This window comes from Cibotium barometz, chromosome 2 (assembly GCF_041138505.1).
Source record: "Cibotium barometz isolate CiBa-2024 chromosome 2, ASM4113850v1, whole genome shotgun sequence".
Taxonomy (NCBI): Eukaryota; Viridiplantae; Streptophyta; class Polypodiopsida; order Cyatheales; family Cibotiaceae; genus Cibotium; species Cibotium barometz.
The window spans coordinates 63,125,211-63,138,459 of record NC_141047.1 but is presented as its reverse complement, the minus strand read 5'-3'; the positions used below and the strand labels follow the sequence as shown (position 1 = coordinate 63,138,459).

The following is a 13,249-nucleotide window of genomic DNA, read 5'->3' as shown; positions in this document are numbered from 1 at the left end:
TCTCTAAATCTCTCTTAAATCCTCACAAATGCAAATCCAAAAGATAATATGAGTGTGCTAATTTTTTTCATAATAAACTGAAAATGCTTAATCAAAGAACTCATAACCAAGAAAAACTATACATAAATATTCACCATGACCAAGAGGCCACCCAAGCTCTGATACCATGTTAACAATCTAAAATGGGATTGATCATGGTAAAGGACATAGATTAAGCAACATAATTAAGATGGGTTATACCACACTAAGAACTCCATGAGAGAGAGAGATTGCACACTCAACAATAGTTCTATTCTATTGCATATCTCAAATGAACCATACAATGATATAAGCTCTCTAGCCTTATCCCACTTTACACATCATCATCCATGTGGCACTCCCTTTTTCACTTCTTTTGGTCAACACTCACACACCATACAATATTACATGTGGCATTCTTATCTTGCCACAATACCTTGCATCTCTAGGATGCTTTCCTACATACACACAACACCACAATTACATCTCTCAACATGGTTTTGATCGAACGAGCATGAATTTATAAACATGCTTGGAAAGGGTGCTAGAGACGTGGCCGCTATCGGCTAATCCTAAAGAGGGTATGCTTGTGGAGCTTCTTTCTTGAGATGTTATCTATTGGAGTGCATTTTTTGCTATATTCAGTGCCACGTGGCTTTGTTGTAGTCGCTTGCTTTCTTGCAAGCAGCTTAGGCTACCCAAGGTAAAAAGGGTACACAAGCTAAGACTCCAATGGATTAACTATCAGCTTATTAAAAACAAAAGGAGGACATGAAGGTCATAAATCTACCATATGTTAAGAGAGCAAAGAGGCGTACTTGTTAGGCAATCTTAGGATTCACCCAATTCGATAAGCTGATTGAGCCTGAAATATAGCCAATGAGGTGGTGCCAGTGTAGAAACTAAGGTTGCTTTGTGCCAGCGTGGATGTGCACCTCTCGCTCCTTGTGGTGACCACCAGTGCGTCTAGCATCACGTGCAACAATTTGCCTGCTGGAAAACGTTTCCATACCAACGGCCATCCAGGTGCCAGCCGGACAGAAGCTGTAGTTAGGTGGCCTACTACATGGGGGCCCTCCAGCACTACTCCTTAAACAGCTCTGCTTGGGTCCTCTATAATGCCACTCGTTGATCTCCAACAAGCACAAGGCCTCCAAGGGTGGGCCCATGGTTAGCCAACACTTCTTCTTACCACACCCAAACACTGGCAATGGCGGCTGCTAGCCATCGTGGGAAAACTTCATCCCGGGCTCGAGTCTCGTCATCGCTAAAGCCCTTGAGACCGTTACTGTAGACCCCGATAGCATCAACTGGAACCTCTTCGAAGCCACTAGCGAGACTAGAAGCGCGTAAGAATATGTACTCTTCATCAATGCGTTAATCAAACACTTAGTGCTTTTAAGCTTTTCACGCACGCACGCCTGTGTGTATTCTTCCTTACCTACAAAGAATTGAAACCAAGGGCGGCATGCCTCCTTTCAGTTCCGACAGTACACAAGTTAAAAAACTTGTGCACCATCGTGTTTACCTTGGGCTTTACCAGCGTCATGTTTACCAACAACTGCACTCGGAGGCAGCCACTCCTAAACTAGCTGTTGGCAAGTACATCTACCCCGTCTTCCAAGTACCTCTAACCAGAGTATGTGGATATACATAAACACTTAATCTACTCTTTCAACCTTTTGAGAATGAATGTAAAAAAGAGGGCTTCGTTTAATTTTGGGTGGTGACCAAGTGTTTAAAGGATTAACCTCTTTGACTTAGGGTGGTAAGAACGTGTCTCCTTCAACTCTTTCAACCTTTTCAGAATGAATGAGAAGAAGAGGGCCTCATTTAATTTTGGGTGTGGTGACCAAGTGTAAGCGGAAAGAAACCTTGGCGTTCATAAATGGTAGCAGCCCTCACCGACCTCCATGTAGGCAAAGGACTAGGTGGAACATGGACTCTTTTTGGATGTTGTAATCAACAAGGGTTCGACCATCTTCGAGTTGCTTATTACAGCAAAAATTAGCCTTTGTTGGTTGGGAGGAATCCCTTTCTTGTCTCAGGTCTTGGCCTTCACATTGTCAATGGTGTTAGAGCTCTCCACCTCCAGGTTGTGGTCTTTCCGATCAGGGTTTTCACAAAGATCGGCACACCTCCACGCAAGCGGAGCACCAAATGGAGGATGGTCTCCTTTTGGATGTTGTAGTCGGCGAGGGTGCGGCCGTCCTCTAACTACTTTTCAACAAAGATGAGACGCTACTCGTCGGGTGGAATGCCCTCCTTATCTTGGATCTTGGCCTTGACGACGTCAATGGTGTTGGAACTCTCCACCTCCAAGGTAATGGTCTTGCCCGTAAGGGTTTTAACAAAGATTTGCGCACAAGCGCAAGACATTGTCGATGGTGTCATAACTCTCCACCTTCAACGTTGTCGATGGTGTTGGAACTTTCCACCTCCAGGGTAATGGTCTTGTCAGTAAGGGTTTCAATGAAGATCTTTTGCAATATGTTATTTTCCACCATAATAATGCATGATCTATGAGACCACAAACACACTCCACATGGCTGCATGTAATTATTGGGACCTTTTGATTTGATTCAGGAGATTTTTGAGACCTACACAAGGAGAGATACAAGAGAGCTTCTAGAGAGAGCTACTTGAGGTGTGTGGATATGAGGAGGCTTGTTTCAAGTGGACGCATTTAGCGTATCTAGATTCTTAGATATTACACATTGCAATATGCTATTTCCCACCACAAACGTGTATCTACCCACGAGATTTGTTGTAGGATGGATAGTTGCCATATGATTGAGGGTTATACTATTGTTTAAGGCAATAGTGGCCACCAAATGACTTTGGAGAGGATTAGGCCAAAAACAATTGAATTATTAAAAAATTCAATGTAGATGGCTCAGGACAGGAGTAAAGTAACAGTGCATAAACACCATTAAGCTTTTACAAAGGGGAAGGCTTCTATTTATAGGAAAAAGTGAGCCTCTAACCAAGCAAAGTGATTTTAGAATTTTCGAGATGAGTTTGGTCAATTTTTGACCATTTTTTGGGTCAGTTCAGCTAACTTTTTGGATCTAGTTTTGAAATAGGAGAGAGGAGAGATGAAAATATCTCATTTTATTGATTAAAAATTGGGGGTAATGATGAGAAAAAGGTGCCTACTTCATGAGGGGAGATCTCCACACTGAGGTGTCAAAATTTAATTTTTTAATTCTTTTCTTTGGTCCTTAGTCCACTCTTCATCTTATGTGAGCATTTACTCATTTTTGGGCAGTAATGAGGACACCTGGTGTAAAGAAGGCTATGGAAGCCATGAATGCAAAGTTACGAAGATCTGGAAGAGTGAAAAACCTTGTGTAGAGGTTGACTTATGATGGTTATGTGGCACATATATGGCAAAAGTTGTGCAGATTGTAGAACCCACATGTTTTGATGAGGCTATTGTGGAAACGTGTGTTGGGAGAAGCCATGGATGAGGAGATGGATGCATTGTATGGAAATGAGACTTGGGATTTGGTGTCATTGCCTGAAGGCAAGAAAGCTATTGGTCGTAAAGTGGGTGTATAAGGTGAAACATAACATTAATGGTAGCATAAGCAGGTACAAGTCAAGATTGGTGGCCAAAGGATATGCGCACACATGGAATTTATTATGAGGAGACATTTGCCCCGGTTGTAAAGATGGAGACTGTGAGAGTTGTGATGCGGTGGCTGCAAGTAAAGGCTAGTTTTTACATCAGATGGATGTAAAAAATATTTTCTTGCATGATGATTTACAAGAAGAAGTGTCCACCTGGTTTTGAGGATAGAGGTCATCGGGAGTATGTATGTAAGCTTCGTAAGGCTTTGTATGGGCTGCTGAAGCAAGCTCCACGAGCATGGCATGGCAAGATTGTTGAGTATCTTGTCATTGTTGGTTTTCATATGGCAAATGCAGATTGCTCTTTGTATGTGTGCAAGAGTGATAAGAGTATTGTGATCATCACCATCTATGTAGATGATCTTATTATTGGGGGTGACAACTTGGATGAGATTGAGCATGTGAAAAGTCTTCTCTCAAAAGGAAGTTTGTGAGATGAAGGATTTGTGAGATCTGTGCTACTTTTTGGGAATTGAGGTCATTCGCACACCTGAGGTATTTGGTTGTCACAAAGACAGTATGTACTTGACATGTCTAAGTATGGGATGGCTGATTGTAAGTTAATCTTGGTGCCATTAGATCAAAATGGCAAGCTTAGTGTGCGGTTATGTGTTGAAGGATCCCACTATGTACAGGAAGATTGTGGAGAGTTTGATCTATGTCACGATCAACATGCCAGATTTGAGTTACACTATTGGCTTAGAGAGAGAGTTTATGCAGGTTTCACGTAAACCACATCTTGACAGTGTGTGCGAGGCACACTTCGGTATTTGAGGGCCACTTTTGATTATGAATTGTTTTATGTAGCAGGTGTACCATTGGAGCTATATGGGTACATATGCAGATTGGGCAAGTAGCATCTCAGACACGAGATCTACTATTGGATTTATGTTTTCATTAGGTAGTGCTTCTGTGACATGGAGCAGAAAGAAGCAGCCCACAGTTGCCTTGTCGAGTATAGAGGCAAAGTACATAGGAGCTACAGTGGGGCAGCATGTGAGGTAGCTTGGTTACGCAAGCTACTTGGGGTTGCATGTCGAGAGAAAGGTTATCATATATTGTGACAATCTTAGCAGTATACAGTTGGCCAGGAATCCATTTTTTCATGCGCGGACGAAACACATTGAGGTACATTACCACTTTTTCAGGGAGAGAGTCTTGGCAGCAGGCGACATCAACTTGGCCTATGTCAACACACAGGATCAGGTCGCTGACATCTTCATGAAGGCCTTGGGAGCTAAAAAGCTCTGTAGATTTTGAGATATGCTTGGAGTTCATGCGCTGGAGTAGGTCTTGACGGGGAGTGTTGAGATGTCAAGCTCAACATGAGCTAACACTCACGAGGCGCTTGCATGACCGTTCGACATTTACATCACTGGCGGGTTTGGTAGCTGGCACCGACATATCTTTGCTAGAGATTCTACAGCTGGACTACACCCCGACGAGTACACACCTACCCACTCCACTTAGCGTGTTCACATTATGGACCGCTTGTATATAATCTATTATGTGTGTTAGTCACTTTATCTTCTTTGTAGACCTCTTTCGTTGTGTGAGAAGAAGAAGAAGAATTTTCAGCCTCTCACCTTGTGTGTTCTTTTTTCTAGGGTTTATGTGAGTGTATGTGTGTGCTGGTGGTGGCAGGAGCTCAAGCCATCCCCAGGAAAGTTATGATTTACTAAGTAATTTTCTTGTTGGATGTGTTTCGATGAGGGTTTGGGGCAAGCCATAACACTCCCAGGCATTGTTTTTAGGATGTTGACATACTCAGACTATTGCATTGAAGATTTCCACCGATGTGCTAAGGCTTCGTCCAAGGCTGGCTCCTTCACTGTTCCCATTATCTGAGACATCAAGACCATGTTGACATTGAGATTAGTTTCTCTTCTTTGCTCATCTATTCTCCTTGATTTGCATAGTCCATTCACTAAAGATTCTGGCATTTAAGGTACTAGGTGGCACTCATCAAAAGAGTTGTTGTGCCCATCTTAGAAGTGGCTTTTCATGTGGTGCAGCAGGCAATAGGTTATTGTGGTGTGTAAGAGAACTCGTCCTTTGAAAACTCCTCCTCCTTAAGAGGAAATCTAGCTGGTGGGTTGGTCTCATGGTGGATTATTTCTCCAATTGTGCTGATGATAGAGTAGATGGACCTGTCTCCTCCATGGCTGAGTGTGGCTACTCCACAAACATCACATCTTAGCTAGTGTGATTATCTTCTTCACCTTTGGATCATAGAGTTGATAAGCCTTTGACTCGAATGTATCCAAGAAAGATACACTTCTTGCTTGGCATTAAGATTCTTCCTGGATGCATTTGGTATATATAGCCAAATGTTTTAAAATGAGACACTGAAGGTTTCTTGCCAGAGTAGGCCTCTTATGGTGTGATACCCTTGAGCGCCTTTTCTTGAGACTAGAAAGTGTATGGTAACACGTTTTCTTTTAGCATGCATTGAGCCATCTCCACGACGGTCCGGTTATGATAGCCTACAACCTTGTTTCGTTGAGGTGTGTGAGCAATGGGTGAGTTTGTGCCACCAGATGCCATTCTCCTTACATTAGCTATCAAATTCCATTGAAAGGAATTATCCTTGTCGATCTGTATGAAACATTCTCACTTTATTTCCTACCTCACTCTCCACAAGCTTTTGCAACTATTCTCTTGTTGTTCGTGAGCAACTTCAAAAAGCCTCAATCAGAGGTAAGACGACATTATGTAAGTCCAACATCATAGCTCAAGTTTGGCCTACTAATGGTTATGTAGATCAAGCTACCCACTCTCCGCCTGCACGTTTTGAAGTGCTTTTTAATTTTGTGAAATCCTATAAAGTGGTGGTGAACATATTTTGTTATTTTGGGATGGACTCCTTGTGCATGTGGTCCCATGGGGAGACCTCTCGGTAGACTATCGGGAAGTATTGGAGGCGTATCCTATTTGGGTGGAAGTGGTCAATTTTCCTCCTTTTTATTGGCATATGCTTTTGGAAGCTCTTGGTTCTATTGGAGAGGTGGTCATGCTGCCCAAATTTGCATCTGTATCTGCGACGGGAAAGCTTTGTGTTTTGCTCCATTGGCAATGAAATGGGCTTACAGCCTATCATATCGTACTTAGACAACATATCCAAGACATACTGCCTCTAAAATAACAAATTCCATGAAGTGATCTCACCACGTCTATGCCCAAGAAATACCATACTTCACTTGAATCCTTCATCTCAAATTTCTGCTTCAAAAGCCTCTTGACATCATGTATGCCAGCATCACTATCCACATACATAAAGTGAAAAATTTGCATTGGATATCTGAAATCCAATGGTAAAACAAGATAATCCCCAATCTTGTTTGACCATGCTTTGGTGCTCTGGGTTCTTGCTTCAAGCCATACAAGGTTTTGCGTAACCTGCACACAAAATCTTCGTGTGCATCACTCTCACATAACCTAGTGGCTGCATCATGTATACTTCTTGAAAATCACCATGCAAGAAGGCATTCTTTACATCCATTTGATGTAAAAACGAACCCTTTGCTTTACCCATAGTAATGATAGCTCTCATGGTTGCCATTCTTGCAATCGGACCGAATGTCTCCTCATAGTCAATGCCATAAGTCTGCACATAGCCCTGGTAACCAATCTTGCCTTATACTTGCTCATTAAACCATCATCGTTATACTTGACCTTATACACCCACTTACATCCAATTTGCTTCTTTTACTTAGGTAAAGGCACTAACTCCCATGGTGTATTTGCATCCACTAACTTCCATGTTGTATTTGTTGCCAATGTTCCCATATTCTACTTGGATCCCATGGTGCCATCTCCTCATTCTTGGCATCTTCCCATTTATTATTTCCAAGTTCCTACTCAAAACAACTGGACTCCAACTCCTATATTGTTTTAACCATGTAAGCATAATCATGGGCTGTATATCCATGATATCTCAACTTGTATCAACAGCGTACCTAACCCTCCTAGACCTGCGTACACTTGGATTACTGCTAGGTGTCCTCAAAACATCCCTGATTCTCCTTACACCAGGAGTAACCATAGACGAAATGCCAAGATCCTCATTAAGAATCTGCTCAGAGCCTTGATGAGGAGCCGTAAAGCCACCAAGTGTCCTTAAAAAAGCCCTAGTTCTCCTTACACCAGGAGGAGTAACCATATATGGAATGCCAAGCTTCTCATCAAGGCTCTGCTCAGAGTTGCTAAAGTCACCATCCACATGAGTGACCCGCTAAGATAGATCAAGCACAAAAGATTGATCTACCTTTTCCTTCCCTTTGCATGATACATGTGTACCTACATCCATCCTCAACGTGCCTGACCATGGAAAAACATTGGATCCACTGCTAGAGGACTCTCCAGGTCCACTAAGCACATGTGATTTTGAATCTGCAGACGTGAAACTATAGATGTGAAACTGCAGAGATTGACATGGGCCGTGAATTTACAACTGTGTTTGCACATGCTTAGGATGGATCATTTATCATTTCCAGAGGGCTGACAAGAGAATTGTTATTTTGTTCTTGATGTGCTCTTAAGTCTCCGTATTTGATCTTGAATTTGTTTGCTGAAAGGATGTCGAGGCAGTAGGGAAGACTGCTGATTGTTTGCTTGAACAGACAAGCTCTTGTGTTGGTGCTGAATGCACAAGAGTGGTTTTGTTTGCTTGCTATTGATTGGGCTTCCATTCTTATCAAACTTTAGGTGAAGTTGTGTACGACCGGAAGATCATCGCATTGATCTTGTGCCAGGTAGCTCACCACCTAATAGGACAGCCTATCGTGTAAGTGCATCCCAATCCTCACGTAGTGATGTACTAGAACTTGTTTCATTTTTTGACTTTCCTTGGTTTGTTAATTTTTCATTATGTTTACCCATGTGACGAGATCGAATTTTCTTTTAGGTTTTTGTATCTTGTGTCGCACATATGGGTATCGTGGTTTGTGTTGTGGTCTTTGAGGTGGATGCTTCTGCATCATGTATAGCTTTTGGCTCTTTTGTGTTTATATCTCCTTTTGGGTTTATTGTTGAGATATCGAGCTCATCTAGTGAGGCGGTGGACACTGATGACCCGCCTGGAGGATAGGCCCCACACTTACACCACTGGCATGGTTGGTGAGATCATGGGTGATATGCGGCCAGTGGGATGACAAGCTGTGTGACAGTCATTCGAGACTGGCATAGTTATAGCGCTAGCTCATTTACTTGGGTTCATATTATAGAGAACCCTAGTATGTATTTGGTTGAGTATCTTTGTATATGGTGTGTTGAGTGTTGTGTGAAGAAGAAGAAGATTTTCAGCCTCTCACCGTGTGTGTTCTCTTTTAGGGTTTTGTGAGTGTATGTGTGCTTGCAAGAACTCAAGCTCTCTTCTCCCCTGTATCTTTTCATGGTATCAGAGCCTGGTTCATGCTAAGGGCTGAGCTGCAAGCAAGAGAAGCACAGGAAGCGGTACGAGGGTAAGAGCTTCGTCTACTCTTCCCTATTTGCGTTGGCGACTACACCCTTGTCGGGAGGTCTACGGGAGGCACCGAAAAACGATCTCTGATTGAGGAGCTTTCTTCGCGGGAGTAAAGCTAAAGGGCAACTATATTATCCTATCGGACGGTCCTATCGGGGACGACATTTTTCGAGCTGAAAACTTACGGGCGCATTAGGACCTCCGTTTTTCGAAAAGCAGGCGATTTCGAGCACTGCGGGTAAGTCATCGATTTCTTGTAGAACTCTGTTTTAAGAACTGCAGGAAGACAGATTGGTTGTGCAGACATTGTGTGTGCTGCAACAAGGAGGTCAACAGTCGCATTGGGTGTATGTATGCACATTGAGGTCAGTGGTTGTTGTGGCATTTGAGTGTAGTACAGTACCGTTGCTGCTGCAGAAAATACAAGAGTTTGTGCAGGACAAACCAGAGTGCTGTTTCTGGTAAATTTGTGTGTTTGGCAAGATGTCAAATGATGGCATAAACCAGATTGTTGCTGAGAAACTTGATAAGAACAACTTCCATGCTTGGAGGTTTAGGTTGACAAATTTCCTGATGGGAAAAGATTACTGGGACTACATAGAAGGTGAGCATGAAGAGGCACCAGAGATCAATCTGACTGCTGTAGATGTGAGAGTTCAAGGATTGGAACCAAGGAGCCATAAAAGTTATGTATTGGCTCTCTATCAGTATACCTATCAGTATACACACACATAGGACACCATGATTGGGCACATACAGGATGCCAAGTCCCCCAAGGAGGCGTGGGACACCTTGGTAAATCTCTATGAAATGAATACCAAGGCACGAAAGATACAGTTGAAGAATGAACTTCATACTATGGAGAAAAAGAGTATGTCTGTGAATGACTATGCATTGAAGATCAAGGGTATTGTGGAATCCCTTGCATCTATTAGCGTTGTAGTAGATGATGATGATAAGGTGGGAGTCTGTCTATGTGGTCTCGGGCCACAATACAAGGCATTCAAGACGTCTATTCAGACTCGAGAAAACATTCCCAATTTCACAGATTTGGTGTCTATGTTGATTATAGAAGAGAAGCTTGGGTGAAGACCAATAGTCTTCACAAAACAAAAACAGTTCAGAGCAACATGCCTTCTACACAAGTTCAGGAAGAGGACGAGGTAGAGGAGGCCGTGGATGCGGCCAAGGAGGTGGTCGAATAGGTAATCAGAATTATGGCCAGCAGCAGCAACAACAACAGTCCCAGAATTCACAACAACAACAATACACAGGTGGAAGAGGCCAATTCAGAGGTAGGGGGAGTCAAAGAGGTGGAAATTGGTAAAGACAGTATAATGATATACGTGGATGCTTTTACTGTGGTAAGCCTGGACATGTGCAGGCAGATTGTTATAAGAAGCAGGCTGACATGCAAAATGGAAAATTGCAGCAAAACAACTATGCATCCTCGAGCAGAAACAATGAGGATAATGAAAGATTGTTTGTTATACAGCATGTCATTAATGCCATGTCTGAAAATGTTGAAGCAGCACATAAAGATTATGTATGGTACGTTCATTTAGGTGCTTCTTCGAACCACATGACAAGTCATGGGGAGTGGTTCAAGGAGATGAAAAACCTTAAAAGACCAGGTTTTGTGAAAACAGGGGATGACACTGCTCATCCAATTGCCCATGTTGGAGATGTGCCATTGTCTATGCAGAATGGCAAAGTGAAGTACCTTACAGATGTACTTCATGTTTCAAACATAACAAAGAATCTGGTTTCAGTTGGCCAAATGATTGAGCAGGGTTTGCAGGTTTCAGCTTAATCCTGATGGTTATTATGTTGAAGACTTTAAAGACAAGTGCAGGTTGGTTGCAAAAGGCAACAGAGTGGGCAGAATGTTTACATTGAATGTAAACATGTCTAAAGTGAGTGCTGCGATGTTTGCAAATGGTTCAAGAATTGTTGCAAACACAGACATTTGGCATAAAAGAATTGGACATGTGAATGTGCAGAGAATGAAGTCTATGCAGACTAAAGGAATTGTGATAGGGCTGCCAAAGGTTAAAGTTAAAGGTATGCAGAAAATATGTAAAGTATGCCAATTTGGAAAGTAAACAAAGCATGTATTTCCACGTGACAGAAATGTGAGCAGAAATGCACTAGATGTTGTGCATTCACATGTATGGGGTCCTACGAAGACCATGTCTATGGGAGGCTGCAGGTATTATGTGACATTTATTGATGACCACACAAGGAAAGTGTGGGTATACTTCATGAAGGAGAAGGGTGAGGTGTTCACTCATTTTCAAAATTTCAGAGTTATGGTTGAAAAGCAAACAGGGAAATATGTAAAGTGCCTAAGGTTAGATGGAGGGGGGGAGTACTTCTCCAATGAGTTCTCTGAATTTTTGAAGAAGAATGGTATTCAGAGACAGTTTACATGCAGATACACTCCGCAGCAAAATGGAGTTACTGAGCGAAAAAACAGGCATATTGCTGAGATTGCGCGAGCATTGATGGGAGAGAAGAATATGCCGCATAGCTATTGGGCTGAGGCTATTTCTACAACAATTTACATCATGAACAGGGCTCCAACTGCAGCCATACATGATGTAACTCCAGAGGAGAGGTTTACTGGCAGAAAACCTGATTTGTCTCATCTGAAAGTCTTTGGATGCATTGTATATGTGCATGTGCCAGATGAGCTGAGAACTAAGCTGGATCCAAAAGCTGAAAATGTGTGTTTATTGGGTATTCCCTTGAGCAAAAGGGATACAGGTGTTATAACCCTGCTACACGTGAGTTGAGGGTAAGCAGGGATGTTGTTTTTTATGAGATGAGCAGCTGGTATGCTGCTGAAAAAGAAGCTGTTGGGGCTGATGTGAGTGAAAATGTGGTTGCATAGAATACAAGTCAGCAATCACAGTCTTTGAGTGGACTAGGAGAGTCCTCGTCTAGTGGTTCAGTTGATAGACCATGGAGTGGCAGGCTGCGTCATAATACTAGTCGTGCAAATGTGATTAGTACATCATATAAAGGCAAAGAGAAAGTGATTGAGACCCTTAGTATGCTTGATATGAGTGGAAATGTGGTTGCACAGAATACAAGTCAGCAATCACAGTCTTTGAGTGGACCAGGAGAGTCCTCATCTAGTGGTTCAATTGATAGACCATGGAGTGGCAGGCTGCGTCATAATACCAGCCCTGCAAATGTGATTAGTACATCACATAAAGGCAAAGAGAAAGTGATTGAGATCCTTAGTATGCTTGACATTTCTGCAGGGCATTCTCATGTTGATGGAGAATCTAGTGCCTCACAGATGAGCCTTGATGAGGATCTTGGGATACCAGCTATGAGAACACCTGGTGTAAAGAAGGCTATGGAAGCCATGAATGCAAAGCTGCAAAGATCTGGGAGAGTGAAGAATCCTGTGCAGAGGTTTACCTATGATGGTTATGTGGCACATCACTATGTATACATGGCAAAAGTTGTACAGGTTGTAGAGCCCACATGCATTGATGACACTGTTGGAAATGTGTGTTGGGAGAAAGCTATGGATGAGGAGATGGATGCACTATATGGAAATGAGACTTGGGATTTAGTGCAATTGCCTGAAGGTAAGAAAGCCATTGGATGCAAGTGGGTGTACAATGGAAGCATAAGCATGTTTTTGGAAATTTGTAGTACGGCCGTATTTTTTTATGAGTCATTGAGGCCGTATATGTGAGTGCTCTTGTTGGAAGAGACTCATTGAGTCGTTGGGCCATGCCCCTTCCTCGACTAGTTATCAGTATGTCCAAGGTGTGGGCATCCAGGAAAGGGTTGGTACTTATAGGATTTGCGGGAATATTAGGCAAAGGACCAAAGCCTGGTGGGATCAAAGTCATAGGGGGTGTAAAACTTGATGACACGCTTGTTATAGGCATGGCCAATGGCACTGGGAGAGGTGGAAATTGTTGAACTCATTAACAGAAATATTCTCCCCCACCATTTGATCTTAGGCATTTTATTTGCATGCCTTTTTCCTTCTCGACCTGTTACTCTAAAAGTCTCCCCAGTTACCTCATCATCATCATCCTCTTCCTCTGCAAGAAGCTGTGCCTCTGCTATAAGGAGCCCTATTCCATGACAAGATATGTA

At 42.6% G+C, this 13,249-nt stretch overlaps 1 pseudogene; it reads right to left on the bottom strand.

Annotated features, from left to right (window-relative positions):
• Window positions 1–1,919: 1,919 nt before the first annotated feature.
• Window positions 1,920–2,525, bottom strand: LOC147641340 (polyubiquitin pseudogene; annotated as a pseudogene).
• Between the last annotated feature and the right edge of the window lie 10,724 nt (window positions 2,526–13,249).